This window comes from Hemitrygon akajei, chromosome 23, assembly GCF_048418815.1.
Source record: "Hemitrygon akajei chromosome 23, sHemAka1.3, whole genome shotgun sequence".
Lineage (NCBI taxonomy): Eukaryota > Metazoa > Chordata > Chondrichthyes > Myliobatiformes > Dasyatidae > Hemitrygon > Hemitrygon akajei.
Genome location: NC_133146.1, coordinates 18,760,614 through 18,782,118, shown reverse-complemented (window position 1 = coordinate 18,782,118; position 21,505 = coordinate 18,760,614). Strand labels below are relative to the sequence as shown.

Here is a 21,505-nt window from a genome sequence, read left to right as displayed (position 1 = left end):
TTGGTTTGTTGGGTGGTAGAGTTGGTCTCTTGACTTGGTGTGTCTGGGTAGTCTTGTTTTGTCTGGTGGGTTTGGAGCTCCTTTCCAGGGAACACACTAAGATGGTAACGTGATATTAATATGCAGCAGCCTCTCCGGACTCTGGATTTGGGGATTACCAAACATTATGTGGATTTTCTGGTGTAGTCTGTTTTGTCGTGTGCTTTTGTGATATCATTCTGGAGGACGTTGTCTCATTTTTTAACTGCATTGCTGTTGTGGTTTCTAAATGACAATAAACTGAAACTGAACTGAACTGAAATGGCTGGTATGGAAACTGCTCTGCTTGACACCACAGTAAACTACAAAGAGTTGCGGACACAGGCCAGCACGCCACAGGAGCCAGCTTCCCCTCTGCTTACTCTGTCTATACTTCTTGCTGCCTCAGTAAAGTACTCAAAGACCATCACCCCCATCCCAACCTTGGCCATTCTCTCATCTCTTTCTTTTGAGGCAGAAGTTACAAAAGGCTGAAAGGATGTACTGCCAGGCTCAAGGGACTCTTGAATGGACCTTTTGTCGATAACATGACTCTTGGCTTCCCAATCTATCTCATCGTGATCTTACACCTTATCACTTGCCTGCTCTGTACTTTTCTCAGTGCGTTTTATACTTTATTACAGATTGTTATTTTACCTTGTTCTGTCTCAGTGTACTGATCTGTATGAACAGTATGCAGGACAAGCTCGGTCAGAGTGACAATAACAAACCAATACCAATTTGAATCTCTGCGTTGGAGAAGAGTTTGGGCCAAGTGCTGGGAGGTGGGATTAGCATGCATTGGTAGCCAAAGATGTAGTGGGCCAAATGGCTTGTTTCTGTGCTCTACATCTCCAGCAGTATGTGCCATGTAAGGGATGGGGAGGGACATATTGATGGGAGAGACATGGAAGGGTGGGAGGAGCCGGTGGGGAGAGGTTACCTTGCCGTGGGAGGTGGGGAGTGTGGACAGCATTGTTTCGTATCCTACATAGAAATCCCCTCAATCTCACTGTTAGACACCAGCCTATAACTCACTCTCAGAGATCTGTCATTCTACATATAAACCCCCAGAATCGTTCCATTCAATTACATTATGGCCTCTGGGTAATTCCATACCCCTTGATTAGATCCCAGTCTGTAACCCACTCCAAATATGTGTCACTCTCCCAACATCTCTCACCCACTATTAATCCCTGCAACAACTGTTGAAATGAAGTGTCTCGGTCCCAAACACCGACTGTTTATTCCTCTCCGTAGATTCTGCCTGACTTGCTGCGTTCCTCCAGCTTACGTTGAAATGATTTCCTTCCCATTATTAGGCCCCCGCCGTGCAAAGTAACTGGGTGGAAATTGAATTGTTTGTGGAGATTTTTACAGCAGCGCAGTATAATCGCAAGATTGCTCTGTGGGTCCCGCTCGGATTTGGCACTGGCTCTGCTTTCTGTGATAAGTGTGCGCCGAATTAACGTGAAAAATCAGGTTGTTTCTAAGACATGGCCTGGGGTAGGTTTGAACAGCCAGTGCTCTCCCCACACTCTGCTTTGCTCAGCCACTTGACGGAAGAGGCTGGGTTGGGCTGTTAATCTGGAGGGGTAGAGATGAGTTGTAAATGATCCGGATGCATGGCTATTAGAGGAGGCCCAGCTCTGGGAACAGGAATGGAGGTGGCTGCTTGCTACCTTTGCTTCCCACCGTCTGTCTGTCCTGGCTGCCATCAATACTTGTTTCAGAGAAATCAGCGAGTGATACAAACTATCAGGCAGGATTTGCTATGCCGCCAAAGGCTCCAGCAATTTACAGATGTGCCGAGCAGAGCACTCGGACTGGTTACATCGCCTGTTGGTGTGGAGGGTCCAACGCACAGGATCGGGAAAAAGCTGCCGAGGGCTGTGAACTCAGCCAGTTGCATCGAGGGCGTTAACCTCCCCACAGTCGAGGACATCTTCATAAAGAGATGCCTCAAGAAGGCAGCCTCCATCATCACCGTCCAGGGCATGCCCTCTTCTCATTACCACCATCAGGGAGGAGGTACAGGAGCCTGTAGACACACACTCAATGATTCAGGAGCAGCTTCCTTTTTACACTGTATATTTGGGCAGGTGGGGTTTGTCAGCCTCGGACAGCAGCCCGCCTGGGAGAAGGAAACCTCCGCTGCCTTGCAGCCAGACCCTCCCATGGGAAAAGGTTCGCGAGTGAACCCTGAGGAAGAAATCTGGAGCTGGGGTCCCTCAGGCAGCTTACAGCTTCACTCTGGCAAACTCTGCAACGACACCGGTGCCAAGCTGTACCGGCGCTTGCCCCTCCCTTCAGTTACATCAGTGACGTGGAGAGGGGAAACCCCCTGCATGGGCAACAGCTGGTTCTTCAAATCTTCCCGCCCAGGCTTGCACCCTGGAGAGGACACAGTCCATCAGAGGCGCAAACCCATGATCCCCTGGGACTGACAGCTGCCTACTATATACATATACTGTTGATTAATTTATAGTAATGTTTATGTGTTGCACTGCATTGCTGCTAAAAAAACAAATTTCATGATCTATTTCAATGTTAATAATGCCATCAGTTGATTACACTCCTGATGAAGGGTCTCAGCCTGAAATGTCGACTGTTTATTCATTTCCATAGATGCTGCCTGACCTGTTGAGAAACCCTGGAATGTTGTGCATTGCTTATTGTTAATAAACCTGACCCTGATTCGAATTCCCTCCGACCACCCACGGCTGAGTCTGGAGAAGGCAGATGGCTCAAGAATGCAGCACAGACAGAAGAGGTACGGGTGTTTTACACATGTGTGGTCTGTCCCAGCGTTCCATAAGAGAAAGAGAAGCAGTCTATTCAGCCCATCAAAGCTGTACTGCCTCACTTGTTAATTTCTCTGAGCAGAGCTTTTCCATCCTTTAGATAACCCACATCAGCATAGGCAGAAGGGATTGGGGTTCAAATTAACGTTTATTGTCCTCGCCTAAATGACATGAGAATTGGTGTTTTTGCAGCGGACATTTAGGACAAAGAGCTGATTCTTTTCCTGTATTGTTCCACACCGAAAGGATAGGAAGGTGGGGTCGCATGGGACCCAGGAGGAGGTAGCAGACTGGATTCATAGCAGCACACACAAAGTGCTGGGAGGAACTCAGCAGGTCAGGCAGCATCCATGTAAAAGAGTAAACAGTCGACGTTTCTTCAGGACATATGCATAATTGGTTCAATGGTAGGAAGCAGAGGGTGACGGTCGAGGGTTATTTCGCAGACTGAGTGTTTGTGTCTCATGGTGTGCCATAGGGGTGGCTGCTGGGACCTTCTATTGTTTGTACTGTACAAAAATAATTTGGTTGCAAAGGTACAAGGCATGTTTAGTAATAGGTGATTTTCAAAGTTCAAAGTACATTTATTATCAAAGTATGTATGCAGTATACAGCCCTGAAAGTTATTCTCCTCACAGACAGCCACAAAACAAAGAATATTTATGGAACCAACCAATTCAAAGAAAAACATCAAACATCAAACATCCTCTCCCCCGCACAAAAAAAAAATCAGGCAAATGGCAACAAAAAAATAAGCAAAATCACAGAATATATACACAAAATCAAAAGGCATAATTCAGTATAGTTGTAGATGGTGTAGAGGTTATGAAAAGTTGCAGAGGGATCTTGACCACCTTGGTATGTGGGCTGAGGACTGACAAATAGCTTAACCAGCAGGCCAGGCAGCATCTGTGGAGAGCAACATTGATGATTTGGACCAAAACACTTCATCAATTCTGGAGAGGAAAGGGGAAGAAGCGAGGATGAGAAGGTGAGGGCAGGGGAAGGTCAAGTTGGCAGGTGATAGGTGAGACCAGGAGAGAGGGAAGCTGAGTAGGTGGGGAAGGGTGCTGAAGTAAGACGCTGGTAGGTGATAGGTGGAAGAGGTAACCATATAACCATATAACCATATAACAATCACAGCACGGAAACAGGCCATTCTGGCCCTCCTAGTCCGTGCCGAACTCTTAATCTCACCTAGTCCCACCTCCCCGCACTCAGCCCATAACCCTCCACTCCTTTCCTATCCATATACCTATCTAATTTTACCTTAAATGACACAACTGAACTGGCCTCTACTACTTCTACAGGAAGCTCATTCCACACAGCTATCACTCTCTGAGTAAAGAAATACCCCCTCGTGTTTCCCTTAAACTTTTGCCCCCTAACTCTCAAATCATGTCCTCTCGTTTGAATCTCCCCTACTCTCAATGGAAACAGCCTATTCACATCAACTCTATCTATCCCTCTCAAAATTTTAAATACCTCGATCAAATCCCCCCTCAACCTTCTAAGCTCCAATGAATAGAGACCTAACTTGTTCAACCTTTCTCTGTAACTTAAGTGCTGAAACCCAGGTAACATCCTAGTAAATCGTCTCTGCACTCTCTCTAATTTATTGATATCTTTCCTATAATTCGGTGACCAGAACTGTACACAATATTCCAAATTTGGCCTTACCAATGCCTTGTACAATTTTAACAAAATTGTTAACAAAATTTAACAAAAAAGAAAATATGAAACATAATGATAAAAATTTGCTTTGTTTGTCATATAATCATTGAAACATCGAATCACGTAGTGAAGTGCATCCTGTGTATTGAGAATACACTGGGGGCAGCCTGCATGTGTCACCATGTTTCCAATGCCAACGTAGCTTACTAACCCTAACTCGTGTGTCTTTAGAATGTGGGAAGAAACCAGAGCACTTGGAGAAAAACCATGTGGTCATGGGGAGAATGTACAAACTCCTTACAGACAACACTGAGAATTGAACCCCAATCTTTCAGCTGACACTGTAAAGCATAATGATAACCTCTATGGTACTGTGCTGCCCTGAATATGGGATGAAGAACAAGGGAACCTGATAGGAGAGGAGAGTAGATCCATGGGAGAAAGGAAAGGAGGAAGGGCACCAGAGGAACATGATGGGGAGAAAATGTCCATTATTACATTTTGGGAGATCAAATCCGAGTAAAACTGTTCGACTATATCAGCTGTTTATTCCCCTTCATGGATGCTACTTGGCCTCTTGAGTTTCTCTAGCATTTTTATGTGTTGCTCAAGATTTCCAGCATCTGCAGAACCCCTTGGATCACCATCTAGATTCAAGATTATTTAGTGTCTTTTCTAGTGCACGAGTGTAAAGGTGAACAAAATAGTTGTTACTTCGAATCTGACACATTAAGATAAAGAACACAATAATAATAATAATAATAATAATAATAATAATAATAATAATAATAATAGAACACAACAAATATAAATACATGTGATAGCCTATATGCATTGAATAATTGTATGTCCATAAAGTGACGCTAGGCACAGGAATGTCTCTACGTAAGGTAACTGATGAAATGATAAAGTAGTGGTGGTTGGGGTTGTGCAGGGGCGGGTTAGTGGGTGGAGGTGCTGATCAGGCTTACTGCTTGGGGAAAATAACTGTTTTTGAGTCTGGTGGTCCTGGTGTGGATGCTATGTAGCCTCCTCCCTAGTGGGAGTGGGACAAACAGTCCATGAGCAGGGTGGGTGGGATCCTTCATGACGCTACTGAGTCTTTTCCGGCACCTTTCTCTATGTATGTCCTTGATGGTGGGTAGACTGTGCCGGTGGTGCATGGGGTAGTTTTGACTACCCATTATACAGTCTTCCTGTCTGGCACCGTGCAGTTTCCATGCCAGGCAGTGATGCAGCTTGATAGGATGCTTCTACTGTGCATCTATAGAACGATGTGAGTTTGGATGTGCCCAGTCCAGCTCTCTACAGCCTCCTCAGAAGGTGAAGGTACTTGTGAGCATTTCCGATCACGTAGGATGCGTTCAGAGACCGTGAGAGGTTGTGCAAGATGTGCACTTGCAGGAGTTTGAAACTGCTCACAGTTCCCACTACTGTAAAATGAGGGGTGAGTGGTGTGAGTTCTGCAGTTGATAATCATCTCCTTTGTCCTGTTGACATTGAGGAAGAGGATATTTGTCTAGTAAGTGCATAGATAGGAAAGGTTTAGAGGACAACTGGCCAAATACAGGCAGATGGGACCAGCTGGCTGAGCAACACACTCAGCATGGAGCAGATACATTGATGTTTCCCTGTTGTTTGACTTTATAACTTTATGTTCTATGTTCTATCTCTACATGCACGGACGCTAAAAATTCTGGGGACAGAAAACTCCTTCCTGGGCCAGGAGTAGAGGGGTTACTGAGCTTGAATTTTATAAGTAAGGTTTGATCTCACACTATCAGAGATAGAGTCATAGACTCATAGAGCACAATAGCACAGATAAAGGTTCTTTGGCCCATCTAGTCTGTGTCAACCTGTTTTTCAATGTGCTCCCATATACCTGCTCCTGGAACATATTGCTGCCATCCACTTACGTATCCAGAGTTTCCTTAGTGGTAGCAATCAAACCTGCAACCACCACTTGTGTTGGCAGCTTCTGATGAAGGAGATCCTCCTCAGGTTGCCCTTGAATATTTTACCTTTCACCCTCTAGTTCCAGTCTCATCCGACCTCAGTGGAAAAATCTGGCTTGCGTTTACTCTTTCTGTACCCCTCATAATTATGTATACCTCCATTAAATCGCCCTCATTCTCCTGTGCTCTAAGGAATAAAGTCCTAACCTATTCAACCTTTCCCTATAACTTGGGTTCTCAAGACCTGCCAACATCTTTATAAATTTTCTCTGAACACTTTCGATCTTATTGATATCTTCCCTGTAGGTCGTTGACCAGAAATGCATGCAATACTCCAAATTATGCTTAATCAATGTCATATAACTTCCACATAGCATCTCATCTTTCTGTATGCCCTGGGTTATGAAGGCTAATGTGCCAATAGCTTTTCCATCTGTCCTCTCCCTCCTTCCTCACCCCACCCCACTCCCCCCACATCTTCCTTCCAGCTCAGAACTATTTGTCTCTCCCACTTCTGAGGAAGGAGATACAGCTTCAGGTCCCACACCTCCAGATTCAATAATGGTTACTACCCTTCAAGCATCAGGTTCTTGAACAGAGGCGATATCCTCACTAAACTTCACTCACCACCATACTGAACTGTTTCCACAACCTATGGACTCACTTTCAGGTCTCTTCATCTCATGTTCTCAATACTTATTGCCTGTTTATTATTGTAATTTATCTTTTCCCTGCTTAAGCTGGTAAAACCTGAGGAACGGGCATAGCCAAGCATACTCATTTCTTAATTGCTAGGAGCTTTCGGACGATTCTAGTGGTGTCTGGTATTGAGACCTTCTGAAGATTTACATAGGTACTGCTGTGTAGCCCTAATTGTTTAATGCTATTGTGTAGTGACTTTGGGATAATACCAGTTGTAGACATTACTATTGGGACAATGTATACCCTGTTCATGTTCCATAGTCTTTCAATTTCTTCTTTTAATTCAGCATATTACTGGTGTTTTTCACTTACTGATTTTTGTAAATTATGTATGTTTGGAATGCTATATCTATTTAATAAGTTGTTCTTGCTTGTTTATTCTGTATTATTATATCCAGACAGTTATTATGAATTGTCCTATCTGTAATAACCGATTGGTCATAATATAATTTGTGGTATTCTGACTCTAAAACTGGATCAGGATTATTATTTTTTTTCTCTCAGCTCAAGCTGGTAAAACCTAGGGTACGGGCAGAGCCGAGCATGCTCATTTGTCAATTGTTAGGAACTATCGGACTATTCTAGAGGTGTTTAGTATTGTGGCTTTCTGAAGATTTACATAGATATTACTGTGTAGCCCTAATTGTTTAATGCTATTGTGTAGTGCCTTTGGGATGATACCAGTTGTAGATATTACAATTGGGACAATGTATACCCTGTTCATGTTCCACAGTCTTTCAATTTCCTCTTTTAATTCAGCAGTTTCTGGTGTTTTTCACTTACTGATTTCTGTAAGTTATGTTTGTTGGAATGGCTATATCTATTAAATAAGTTGTTCTTGCCTGTTTATCCTGAGTTGTTACATCCTGATGGTTATTATGGATTGTCCTATCTGTAATTACGGATTGGGAACAGTATAATTTGTGGTATTCTGACTCTAAAACTGGATTAGGCTTGTATATATAGTAAGTTGTGATTTCATTTATGAGTTTGTATGGTAAAACACGATTTTGATGAATGACGTTTACCACTTGATTGTGCCTGTGTAAATAATCAGATTGTGTTAAACTGTTACAGGATCCTGTAATGTGTTGAATTGATACTGCTTTTTTTTTCTCTCAGCGTTTTCTACATTTATCAGCTTGAACTTGTTGATATGTTTTATTTTGTAGTTTTGATAATTATTTGTGTTAACCACCTGCTCTTGTATTGCCACGAGGAACCCTTCTGTTTCTGGGAAGAGGTCTCCAACTCTGAGCCAGGTGTTCAATGCTTCCTTGTCGACATCTAGTCTGCGAAGATCTTGTCTTCCATGAAGGGTCATGCTCTTCCACTGCTCAACCTTTTCTTCAATAGTGATAAATGTCTTCATTTTTCTGGGTTAGGTTCTCATTTAGGTTTAGTGGTGTGTATTTCTCATCAGAATTACGTATGCTGATGTAGAGTGCTGAATGCTGTTTTCACTGGTGAAAGTATATCCTTAGAAGTTTCATCTCACTGTTGTGTAGATTTTTAATGTCTGTTATTCCTCTTCCCCCTTTTGTCCTAGGTAGTGTTAATCTAAGCACAATCGAGTACACATAATGTTTTCTGCAATTTGTCATTTCAGCTCTTATTTTTCTTTGTAACTTTTCCAGATCAGTTTTGGACAAAGATATTATGCCAAAAGAATACATTAATATAGGTATAATGAAAGTGTTCATTGCCTTTGTTATATTTTTACTGTTGACCTCTGTTTGGTGGATTTTCTTAAGCCTTCAAGTAAATTCTGTCAAAAGTTTTTCCTTTATCGCACTATGATCTATTTTCTTTTCTTGTTGATATCCCAGATATTTAAGTGTTTCATATTCATCCATTGGTTGTATTGTATTCTGCTGCTCTGGTTTGTATTCTATGAGGTCTATTGCACCTTTCTTTATGTTTAATATTCTGCATTTATCCGGTGCAAAGTTCATGTTTATATCTTTCAAAAATACTATTTGAATTAATTGCTTTAGCTTAACTTATGAAGGAGTGTATAATTTCAAATCATGTATAAAAGGTGTGTTAAGGTATAGCTCATTTTGTTGTTTCTGTTTTGATATACAATTTTCAGCTGATTCAGTAAATTGGAAGTTTAAAGCTAGACAGAACCATAGTGGACCTAGACAGCCACCTTAGAAAATGCCTGTTTATTTTAATAATGGTGTTTGTTCTGTTTTGGTTGTAAATAGATAGGGTGATTATAGTACACCAATACTTCATCAGATGTTGCAGGAATTTCACAAGTATTTATATATATTAAGAACTTCTATTAATCATGAGTGTGGGACAGAGTCAAATGTTTTTAAGTACCGTAGTCAATATAGCAAAATGAAAGATTTCTGCTTTTCTACCAGGCTTGATTTAGAATTACAGAATCTATTTTCAGTTGTTCTTTACATCCTTTCAATCTTTATGGCATTCTTTTTGATCTTCTGTAAGAATACTGTGGTTAACCGAGTGAATGGTGATTAGTTATGATATTACAATTTTATAAATAGTTTAAAAGTAATAAGACAATATTTTGATGGATCTGTTATTTCTCCTTTAGATTATATGTATGTTTTACCATTTGTCAAAAATTCAGATACTTTTTCAGGAACTTAAAGAAAGTTATTGATATGCATTAATAGGTACCATAGTGAATTTTTTACACCAATAATTGTGAATATTCTCACTTCCAGTACTTTTCCAGTTGTGGGTATATTTTATACCCTCTTCCAGAATACCCATTGTAACTTCAGGTATTTGCATTTCTTCAATCATATGTGTGTGTTCTTTTTCCTGCCTAACCCATCTTGATTCTTAAGTGTGTGTCACCCTGTTTGACCAGATATTAGACAAAAAGTTCATTATATCTGTGTTTGTTGGTAATCCTGTGCTGGAGTCGGTGACATTTTGGTGCGTTGAATTTAGTTTCAATGTCCTGTGTAAACCTTTTCCATTGTTTCTGAACTGATAATTCTGTTTCTTTGTCTGGTGCATTACATTTATCTATTTAGTCTGGCTTTGTATGCACCAAGCTTTTGTGTTAGTGTATCAGGATCAGGTTTGTTATCACCTGCATGTGACGTGAAATTTGTTAACTTAGCAGCAGCAGTTCAATGCAATACATAATCTAGTAGACAGAGAAAATTTATAATAATAAATAAAATAGAACATAATAATAAATAAACAAGTAAATCAATTACATATATTGAATAGGTTTTAAAAAAATGTGCAAAACAGAAATACTGTATATTAAAAAAAAATGAGGTAGTGTCCAAAGATTCAATGTCCATTTAGGAATGGGATGGCAGAGGGGAAGAAGCTGTTCCTGAATCGCTGAGTGTGTGCCTTCAGGCTTCTGTACCTCCTACCTGATGGTAACAGTGAGAAAAGGGCATGCTTTGGGTGCTGGATGTCCTTAATAATGGACGCTGCCTTTCTGAGACACTGCACCCTAAAGAAGTCCTGGGTACTTTGTAGGCTAGTGCCCAATTTGGAGCTGACAAGATTTATAAGGTTCTGCAGCTTCTTTCGGTCCTGTGCAGTAGCCCCTCCATACCAGACAGTGATGCAGCTCGTCAGAATGCCTTCTACGGTACAACTGTAGAAGTTTTTGAGTGTATTTGTTGACATGCCAAATTTCTTCAAACTCCTAATAAAGTATAGTTGCTGTCTTGCCTTCTTTATAACTACATCGATATGTTGGGACCAGGTTAGATCCTCAGAGAGCTTGACACCCAGGAACTTGAAACTGCTTACTCTCTCCACTTCTGATCCCTCTATGAGGATTGGTATGTGTTCCTTCGTCTTACCCTTCAAGAAGTCTACAAATAGCTCTTTCATCTTACTGACATTGAGTACCAGGTTGTTGCTGCGGCACCACTCCACTAGTTGGAATATCTCACTCCTGTGCACCCTCTCATCTCCATCTGAGATTCTACCAACAATGATTGTATCATCAACAAATTTATAGATGGTATTTGAGCTATGCCTAGCCACACAGTCATAAACTCTATAAACGCTACAGTGCTTCTGTTAGGCTGATCGTGTCATGTGCAGACCTTATATTTCCTTAGCTTTTCTTTTAACCTTCTTGCTCAGGTTATCCTTTTTATACTCCATTAAATGGGTTATTTCTGACCTTAAGGTTTCAATTCAGTTTTTAAAAATTTCTTCTGCCATTTTGGTGTTCTCATTTCATTACTGAGTTTTGAATTTCTATTAATGAGAGCCTCTATTTTGTAGCCATTGCACTGCTGATAATGCTGCACAGTATGTTATTATGTGTAGTTCAAATATTTCAAGTTTTCCTAAATGTTGCACTAATATAATATTATTGAGAAGATTAACAATTTTTTGCAAATTTTGAGGACATATTTTGTTTTGGCATGTGGGGTCTTTTTGTTGGTTCGATGCCCACATATCCTGTTAGTGTAGTGTTAAATATTAGGATCATTTTGTCTGTAAGCACAGCTTCATCATCAGCATCCTGCGGAGGCTCTGGATTTGTGTTGTTGCTGTTGACATCCAATTGTGAAGCAGTTGAAATAATTGTGTTTTCATCAGCACTTCAGTGGGTTGCATCTTCATTATTTTCTTGTGTAGTATTGTTACGGTCTTTCGGTTGGTTTCTTTCTAGCTCTTGAGCAACTTCATGTTTTATTTGGTTTAACATGTCTATAGGGTTTAAGTTATTTTTTACTATCACTCTAAGTTGATCTGCTATTTGTTGTGTATTTACTTGCACGGAAGGTTGACGAAGTTTGTCCCTGCTTGCTGTCACGTCAGTCTCAAGTTCTGTTACTTGGTAATATACACACATTATGAATGTGTTTACTTCTAATGGCCATTTCATGCGTGTCTTTCTTCTAATTAACTGCTTGAGTGGTCTCGGTTGTAAATTTGCTGTTTTTATTATTATTTGTTTCTTTGTATTTACTGTGAATGCCCAAAAGAAAATGTATCTCAGGAGAGTATATAGTGGCATATATTTACTTTGATAATAGATTTCCTTTGAACTTTGGTCATTAACCTGAAACATTCCCTCTGTGTCCCCCTCTACAGACACTGCCTGACCTGCTGGGTGTTTCCAGCATTCTCTGTTTGTTTCAGGACTCCAGTACCTGCAGCCTTTTTAAATTTTGTTTCAGGACTTTTGCGTTTAAGGTTTGAAATAGTGAGTGAAGGACAAGCCCTGCACTTTACAAACCCATTCCTGAGCACAGGTACAGAGCAAAGCCCCTGCACTTTACGAACCCATTCCTGAGCACAGGTCCAGAGCAAAGCCCCTGCACTTTACGAACCCATTCCTGAGCACAGGTCCAGAGCAAAGCTCCTGCACTTTACGAACCCATTCCTGAGCACAGGTCCAGAGCAAAGCCCCTGCACTTTACGAACCCATTCCTGAGCACAGGTCCAGAGCAAAGCTCCTGCACTTTACGAACCCATTCCTGAGCACAGGTCCAGAGCAAAGCTCCTGCACTTTACGAACCCATTCCTGAGCACAGGTCCAGAGCAAAGCCCCTGCACTTTACAAACCCATTCCTGAGCACAGGTCCAGAGCAAAGCCCCTGCACTTTACGAACCCATTCCTGAGCACAGGTCCAGAGCAAAGCTCCTTGTGACAGGGTGGTGCACGAGGGTGGAAAACTACTAAAAAGAAGATCCCCCACAACACCAGCACTGGAGGCTCTGCAGATGCTGGAAATTCAGGACAGCACAAGTGAAACGCCGGGGGAACGTGGAAAGTCAGGCGACACCTATGGATGGTTCAGGCTGAGACCCATTGCCAGAATTGGAAATGAAGGGGGCAGAAACCGAATATGGTGCGAGGAGGCAAAGGAGTACAAGCTGGCAGGTGATAGGTGAACATGTCGATGAATTGGAGAGCCACAGCGATCGCAAAGAGTGAGTAGTGAGGAGGAGTCCTACGGAACATACAAACGCCTTACAGACGGTGACGTGACTGGTGTAAATAAATGTTTTCTAAGAACTGCGGTTAGGCAGAGAGGAATGTCCCATCTGGCTGTGTCTGACTCCCCGATGAACCTCCCTCCCGCAGTGTGAAGCTGTGTGTGAGAGGATTCCAGCACAGACTTCCTCTGCTCTGTGCCTCTGCAACCTGAGAGAATGGGAAGAGACTTGGGGAGTGGGACCCTGCGATTGGATTCAATCCGGGCTGATCCCTGATTTCTTCATCTCTCTGTTGCTGTTCTTCGCTGTGCCTCTCCTCTGATCACTGACAGTCTGCAATCTCCATCCCAACCCAGCAAATTAACCCCTTGTGCTGCAGTCGTTCTCCTGTCTGGCAGTGGGCACTGGAACTCAGACGCACTGAGGTCCACTCACCGTTCAAATTCAGCAGATTCAATCCATTCTCTACAACCTACAGTTCAAAGCTGTGGGAGATGTGGCACTGAGGGAGGGGTGATACTGAGGGAGGGGTGGTACTGAGAGAGAGGTGGCACTGAAGGAGGGGTGGTACTGAGGGAGCTTGGCACTGTGGGAGAGGTGGCACTGAGGGAGGCCCAAAATGAGAGAGAGGTGGTACTGAGGGAGGCCCACACTGAGGGAGAGGTGGTACTGAGGGAGGCCCACACTGAGAGAGAGGTGGTACTGAGGGATGTCCACACTGAGGGAGAGGTGGTACTGAGGGAGGGGTGGCACTGAGGGAGAGGTGGTACTGAGGGAGGGGTGGAACTGAGGGAGGGGTGGTACTGAGGGAGGCCCTCACTGAGAGAGAGGTGGTACTGAGGGAGGTCCACACTGAGGGAGAGGTGGTACTGAGGGAGGGGTGGCACTGAGAGAGAGGTGGCACTGAGGGAGGGGTGGCACTGAGGGAGGGGTGGTACTGAGGGAGGCCCTCACTGAGAGAGAGGTGGTACTGAGGGAGCTTGGCACTGTGGGAAGGGTGGCACTGAGGGAGGGGTGGCACTAAGGGAGGTGGTACTGAGAGAGGGGTGGTACTGAGGGAGGCCCACACTGAGACAGAGGTGGTACTGAGGGGGAGCTGGTACTGAGGGAGGCTCACACTGAGAGAGAGGTGGTACTGAGGGAGGCTCACACTGAGAGAGGGGTGATACTGAGAGAGGCCCACACTGAGAGAGAGGTGGTACTGAGGGAGGCCCACACTGAGGGAGAGGTGGTACTGAGGGAGGCTCACACTGAGAGAGAGGTGGTACTGAGGGAGGCTCACACTGAGAGAGGGGTGGTACTGAGGGAGGCTCACACTGAGAGAGGGGTGATACTGAGGGAGGCCCACACTGAGAGAGAGGTGGTACTGAGGGAGGCTCACACTGAGAGAGGGGTGATACTGAGGGAGGCCCACACTGAGGGAGAGGTGGTACTGAGGGAGGGATGGCACTGAGGGAGGGGTGGTACTGAGGGAGGCCCACACTGAGAGAGAGGTGGTACTGAGGGAGGTCCACACTGAGGGAGAGGTGGTACTGAGGGAGGGGTGGCACTGAGAGAGAGGTGGCACTGAGGGAGCTTGGCACTGTGGGAAGGGTGGCACTAAGGGAGGTGGTACTGAGAGAGGGGTGGTACTGAGGGGGAGCTGGTACTGAGGGAGGCCCACACTGAGAGAGAGGTGGTACTGAGGGGGAGCTGGTACTGAGAGAGGCTCACACTGAGAGAGGGGTGGTACTGAGGGAGGCCCACACTGAGAGAGATGTGGTACTGAGAGAGGCTCACATGGAGAGAGGGGTGGTACTGAGGGAGGCCCACACTGAGGGAGAGGTGGTACTGAGGGAGGCCCACACTGAGGGAGAGGTGGTACTGAGGGAGGCCCACACTGAGAGAGAGGTGGTACTGAGGGAGGCCCACACTGAGGGAGAGGTGGTACTGAGGGAGGCCCACACTGAGAGAGAGGTGGTACTGAGGGAGGTCCACACTGAGGGAGAGGTGGTACTGAGGGAGGGGTGGCACTGAGAGAGAGGTGGCACTGAGGGAGGGGTGGCACTGAGAGAGAGGTGGCACTGAGGGAGCTTGGCACTGTGGGAAGGGTGGCACTGAGGGAGGGGTGGCACTAAGGGAGGTGGTACTGAGAGAGGGGTGGTACTGAGGGGGAGCTGGTACTGAGGGAGGCCCACACTGAGAGAGAGGTGGTACTGAGGGGGAGCTGGTACTGAGGGAGGCTCACACTGAGAGAGGGGTGGTACTGAGGGAGGCCCACACTGAGAGAGATGTGGTACTGAGGGAGGCCCACACTGAGGGAGAGGTGGTACTGAGGGAGGGATGGCACTGAGGGAGGGGTGGTACTGAGGGAGGCCCACACTAAGAGAGAGGTGGTACTGAGGGAGGCCCACACTGAGGGAGAGGTGGTACTGAGGGAGGGATGGCACTGAGGGAGGGGTGGTACTGAGGGAGGCCCACACTGAGAGAGAGGTGGTACTGAGGGAGGCCCACACTGAGAAAGATGTGGTACTGAGGGAGGCCCACACTGAGGGAGAGGTGGTACTGAGGGAGGGATGGCACTGAGGGAGGGGTGGTACTGAGGGAGGCCCACACTGAGAAAGATGTGGTACTGAGGGAGGCCCACACTGAGGGAGAGGTGGTACTGAGGGAGGGATGGCACTGAGGGAGGGGTGGTACTGAGGGAGGCCCACACTGAGAGAGAGATGGTACTGAGGGAAGCCCACACTGAGAGAGAGGTGATACTGAGGGAGGCCCACACTGAGGGAGAGGTGGTACTGAGGGAGGCCCACACTGAGAGAGAGGTGATACTGAGGGAGGCCCACACTGAGAGAGAGGTGGTACTGAGGGAGGCCCACACTGAGGGAGAGGTGGTACTGAGGGAGGCCCACACTGAGAGAGATGTGGTACTGAGGGAGGCCCACACTGAGGGAGAGGTGGTACTGAGGGAGGCTCACACTGAGAGAGGGGTGATACTGATGGAGCTTGGCACTTTGGGAGAGGTGGTACTGAGGGAGGCCCACACTGAGAGAGAGGTGGTACTGACGGAGCTTGGCACTTTGGGAGAGGTGGTACTGAGGGAGGCCCACACTGAGAGAGAGGTGGTACTGAGGGAGGGGTGGCACTAAGAGAGAGGTGGTACTGAGGGAGGCCCACACTGAGAGAGAGGTGGCACTGAGGGAGGGTCCCAATGAGAGAGAGATGGTACTGAGGGAGCTTGGCACTGTGGGAGGGGTGGCACTGAGGGAGGCCCACACTGAGAGAGAGGTGGTACTGAGGGAGGCCCACACTGAGAGAGAGATGGTACTGAGGGAGCATGGCACTGTGGGAGGGGTGGCACTGAGGGAGGCCCACACAGAGAGAGAGGTGGTACTGAGGGAGGCCCACACTGAGAGAGAGATGGTACTGAGGGAGCGTGGCACTGTGGGAGGGGTGGCACTGAGGGAGGCCCACACTGAGAGAGAGGTGGTACTGAGGGAGGCTCACACTGAGAGAGGGGTGGTACTGAGGGAGGGGTAGCACTAAGAGAGAGGTGGTACTGACGGAGCTTGGCACTTTGGGAGAGGTGGTACTGAGGGAGGCCCACACTGAGAGAGAGGTGGTACTGAGGGAGGGGTGGCACTAAGAGAGAGGTGGTGCTGAGGGAGGCCCACACTGAGAGAGAGGTGGTACTGAGGGAGGCCCACACTGAGAGAGAGGTGGTACTGAGGGAGGCCCACACTGAGAGAGAGGTGGTACTGAGAGAGGCTTACACGGAGAGAGGGGTGGTACTGAGGGAGGGGTGGTACTGAGGGAGGCCCACACTGAGAGAGAGGTGGTGCTGAGGGAGCTTGGCACTGTGGGAGAGGTGGTACTGAGTGAGGCCCACACTGAGAGAGATGTGGTGCTGAGGGAGGCCCACACTGAGAGAGAGCTGGTACTGAGGGAGCTTGGCACTGTGGGAAGGATGGCACTGAGGGAGGCTCCCACTGAGAGAGAGGTGGTACTGAGGGAGGCTCCCACTGAGAGAGAGGTGGTACTGAGGGAGGCTCCCACTGAGAGAGAGGTGGTACTGAGGGAGGGGTGGCACTAAGAGAGAGGTGGTACTGACGGAGCTTGGCACTGTGGGAGAGGTGGTACTGAGTGAGGCCCACACTGAGAGAGAGGTGGTGCTGAGGGAGGCCCACACTGAGAGAGAGCTGGTACTGAGGGAGCTTGGCACTGTGGGAAGGATGGCACTGAGGGAGGATCCCACTGAGAGAGAGGTGGTACTGAGAGAGAGGTGGCACTGAAGGAGGGGTAGTACTGAGGGAGCTTGGCACTGTGGGAGGGGTGGCACTGAGGGAGGCTCACACTGAGAGAGAGGTGGTACTGAGAGAGAGGTGGCACTGAAGGAGGGGTAGTACTGAGGGAGCTTGGCACTGTGGGAGGGGTGGCACTGAGGGAGGCTCACACTGAGAGAGAGGTGGTACTGACGGAGCTTGGCACTTTGGGAGAGGTGGTACTGAGGGAGGCCCACACTGAGAGAGAGGTGGTACTGAGGGAGGGGTGGCACTAAGAGAGAGGTGGTACTGAGGGAGGCCCACACTGAGAGAGAGGTGGCACTGAGGGAGGGTCCCAATGAGAGAGAGATGGTACTGAGGGAGCTTGGCACTGTGGGAGGGGTGGCACTGAGGGAGGCCCACACTGAGAGAGAGGTGGTACTGAGGGAGCTTGGCACTGTGGGAGAGGTGGTACTGAGTGAGGCCCACACTGAGAGAGAGCTGGTACTGAGGGAGGGTCCCAATGAGAGAGAGGTGGTACTGAGAGAGGGGTGGCACTAAGAGAGAGGTGGTACTGAGGGAGCTTGGCACTTTGGGAGGGGTGGCACTGAGGGTGGCCCACACTGAGAGAGAGGTGGTGCTGAGGGAGGCCCACACTGAGAGAGAGCTGGTACTGAGGGAGCTTGGCACTGTGGGAAGGATGGCACTGAGGGAGGCTCCCACTGAGAGAGAGGTGGTACTGAGAGAGAGGTGGCACTGAAGGAGGGGTAGTACTGAGGGAGCTTGGCACTGTGGGAGGGGTGGCACTGAGGGAGGCTCACACTGAGAGAGAGGTGGTACTGAGAGAGAGGTGGCACTGAAGGAGGGGTAGAACTGAGGGAGCTTGGCACTGTGGGAGGGGTGGCACTGAGGGAGGCTCACACTGAGAGAGAGGTGGTACTGACGGAGCTTGGCACTTTGGGAGAGGTGGTACTGAGGGAGGCCCACACTGAGAGAGAGGTGGTACTGAGGGAGGGGTGGCACTAAGAGAGAGGTGGTACTGAGGGAGGCCCACACTGAGAGAGAGGTGGTACTGAGGGAGGCCCACACTGAGAGAGAGATGGTACTGAGGGAGCATGGCACTGTGGGAGGGGTGGCACTGAGGGAGGCCCACACTGAGAGAGAGGTGGTACTGAGGGAGGCCCACACTGAGAGAGAGATGGTACTGAGGGAGCGTGGCACTGTGGGAGGGGTGGCACTGAGGGAGGCCCACACTGAGAGAGAGGTGGTACTGAGGGAGGCCCACACTGAGGGAGGGGTGGTACTGAGGGAGGCCCACACTGAGAGAGAGGTGGTACTGAGGGAGGCCCACACTGAGAGAGAGGTGGTACTGAGGGAGGGGTGGTACTGAGGGAGGCCCACACTGAGAGAGAGGTGGTACTGAGGGAGGCCCACACTGAGAGAGAGGTGGTACTGAGGGAGGCCCACACTGAGGAAGAGGTGGTACTGAGGGAGGCCCACACTGAGAGAGAGGTGGCACTGAGGGAGGGTCCCAATGAGAGAGAGGTGGTACTGAGGGAGCTTGGCACTGTGGGAGAGGTGGTACTGAGTGAGGCCCACACTGAGAGAGAGCTGGTACTGAGGGAGGGTCCCAATGAGAGAGAGGTGGTACTGAGAGAGGGGTGGCACTAAGAGAGAGGTGGTACTGAGGGAGCTTGGCACTTTGGGAGGGGTGGCACTGAGGGTGGCCCACACTGAGAGAGAGGTGGTACTGAGGGAGCTTGGCACTGTGGGAAGGATGGCACTGAGGGAGGCTCCCAATGAGAGAGAGGTGGTACTGAGGGAGCTTGGCACTGTGGGAAGGATGGCACTGAGGGAGGCCCACACTGAGAGAGAGCTGGTACTGAGGGAGCTTGGCACTGTGGGAAGGATGGCACTGAGGGAGGCTCCCACTGAGAGAGAGGTGGTACTGAGAGAGAGGTGGCACTGAAGGAGGGGTAGTACTGAGGGAGCTTGGCACTGTGGGAGGGGTGGCACTGAGGGAGGCTCCCAATGAGAGAGAGGTGGTACTGAGGGAGGCCCACACTGAGAGAGAGGTGGTACTGAGGGAGGCTCACACTGAGAGAGAGGTGGTACTGAGGGAGGCTCACACTGAGAGAGAGATGGTACTGAGGGAGCTTGGCACTGTGGGAGGGGTGGCACTGAGGGAGGCCCACACTGAGAGAGAGGTGGTACTGAGGGAGGCCCACACTGAGAGAGAGATGGTACTGAGGGAGCTTGGCACTGTGGGAAGGATGGCACTGAGGGAGGCTCCCACTGAGAGAGAGGTGGTACTGAGAGAGAGGTGGCACTGAAGGAGGGGTAGTACTGAGGGAGCTTGGCACTGTGGGAGGGGTGGCACTGAGGGAGGCTCCCAATGAGAGAGAGGTGGTACTGAGGGAGGCTCACACTGAGAGAGAGGTGGTACTGAGGGAGGCCCACACTGAGAGAGAGGTGGTACTGAGGGAGCTTGGCACTGTGGGAAGGATGGCACTGAGGGAGGCTCCCAATGAGAGAGAGGTGGTACTGAGGGAGCTTGGCACTGTGGGAAGGATGGCACTGAGGGAGGCCCACACTGAGAGAGAGCTGGTACTGAGGGAGCTTGGCACTGTGGGAAGGATGGCACTGAGGGAGGCTCCCACTGAGAGAGAGGTGGTACTGAGAGAGAGGTGGCACTGAAGGAGGGGTAGTACTGAGGGAGCTTGGCACTGTGGGAGGGGTGGCACTGAGGGAGGCTCCCAATGAGAGAGAGGTGGTACTGAGGGAGGCCCACACTGAGAGAGAGGTGGTACTGAGGGAGGCTCACACTGAGAGAGAGGTGGTACTGAGGGAGGCTCACACTGAGAGAGAGATGGTACTGAGGGAGCTTGGCACTGTGGGAGGGGTGGCACTGAGGGAGGCCCACACTGAGAGAGAGGTGGTACTGAGGGAGGCCCACACTGAGAGAGAGATGGTACTGAGGGAGCTTGGCACTGTGGGAAGGATGGCACTGAGGGAGGCTCCCACTGAGAGAGAGGTGGTACTGAGAGAGAGGTGGCACTGAAGGAGGGGTAGTACTGAGGGAGCTTGGCACTGTGGGAGGGGTGGCACTGAGGGAGGCTCCCAATGAGAGAGAGGTGGTACTGAGGGAGGCTCACACTGAGAGAGAGGTGGTACTGAGGGAGGCCCACACTGAGAGAGAGGTGGTACTGAGGGAGGCTCACACTGAGAGAGAGGTGGTACTGAGGGAGGCCCACACTGTGGGAAGGATGGCACTGAGGGAGGCTCCCAATGAGGGAGAGGTGGTACTGAGGGAGCTTGGCACTCTGGGATGGGTGGTACAGTACTGAGGGAGCTTGGCACTCTGGGATGGGTGGTACAGTACTGAGGGAGGTTTACAATGGAAGAGGGGCAATACTGTGGGAAGCTGACTGTTTGGATGATCTACTGATGGACGCTCCTAGGCCTGAACAAGACGGCTATTCATGAGTCCAGGTGGTGGAAAGTCGAGGGCTCTGCCTGTCCCTCTTCCGAGGATACATTCGTGCCCAGCTGTCGTTGAGAGGGGGCATGCAATCACAATGGGTACAATGAGGGATTTCCAGGAGTAGTGGGGCCCCCCAGGGAATTGACTGTTCTATAGACAATAATAATCATGTTTTACTTTGAATTCATTCACTGTCTTCTAAGTACTGAATGTTTGTACTTTGTGTATTTGTTGTGTAAATAAACTTCTGCAGTTTTGTAAAAAAAAAGGCCATCCATGCACTTGAGGCACCATCTGCCCTTTCACAAAAAGGGGGGGGCTCACGCAGTGAGAGTGTCGGTACTGTGGGGGGCTCACGCAGTGAGACGGGTGGTACTGTGGGGGGCTCACGCAGTGGGAGGGGTGGTACTGTGGGGGGCTCACGCAGTGGGAGGGCGGTACTGTGGGGGGCTCACTCAGTGGGAGGGGCGGTACTGTGGGAGGCTCACGCAGTGGGAGGGGTGGTACTGTGGGGGGCTCACGCAGTGGGAGGGGCGGTACTGTGGGAGGCTCACGCAGTGAGAGGGGCGGTACTGTGGGGGGCTCACGCAGTGGGAGGGGCGGTACTGTCGGGGGCTCACGCAGTGGGAGGGGCCGTACTGTGGGGGGCTCACGCAGTGAGAGTGTCGGTACTGTGGGAGGCTCACGCAGTGGGAGGGGCGGTAC

General features: G+C 48.7%; 1 long non-coding RNA gene across 1 annotated transcript in view; it reads left to right on the top strand.

Annotated features, from left to right (window-relative positions):
- Positions 1-21,505, top strand: part of LOC140715210 (uncharacterized) — a 42,327-nt gene that overhangs the window by 6,881 nt on the left and 13,941 nt on the right. The window contains exon 2 of the long non-coding RNA XR_012096083.1: positions 2,647-2,791. This is a non-coding gene — a long non-coding RNA (uncharacterized lncRNA). The remainder of the gene's footprint in view (positions 1-2,646; positions 2,792-21,505) is intronic.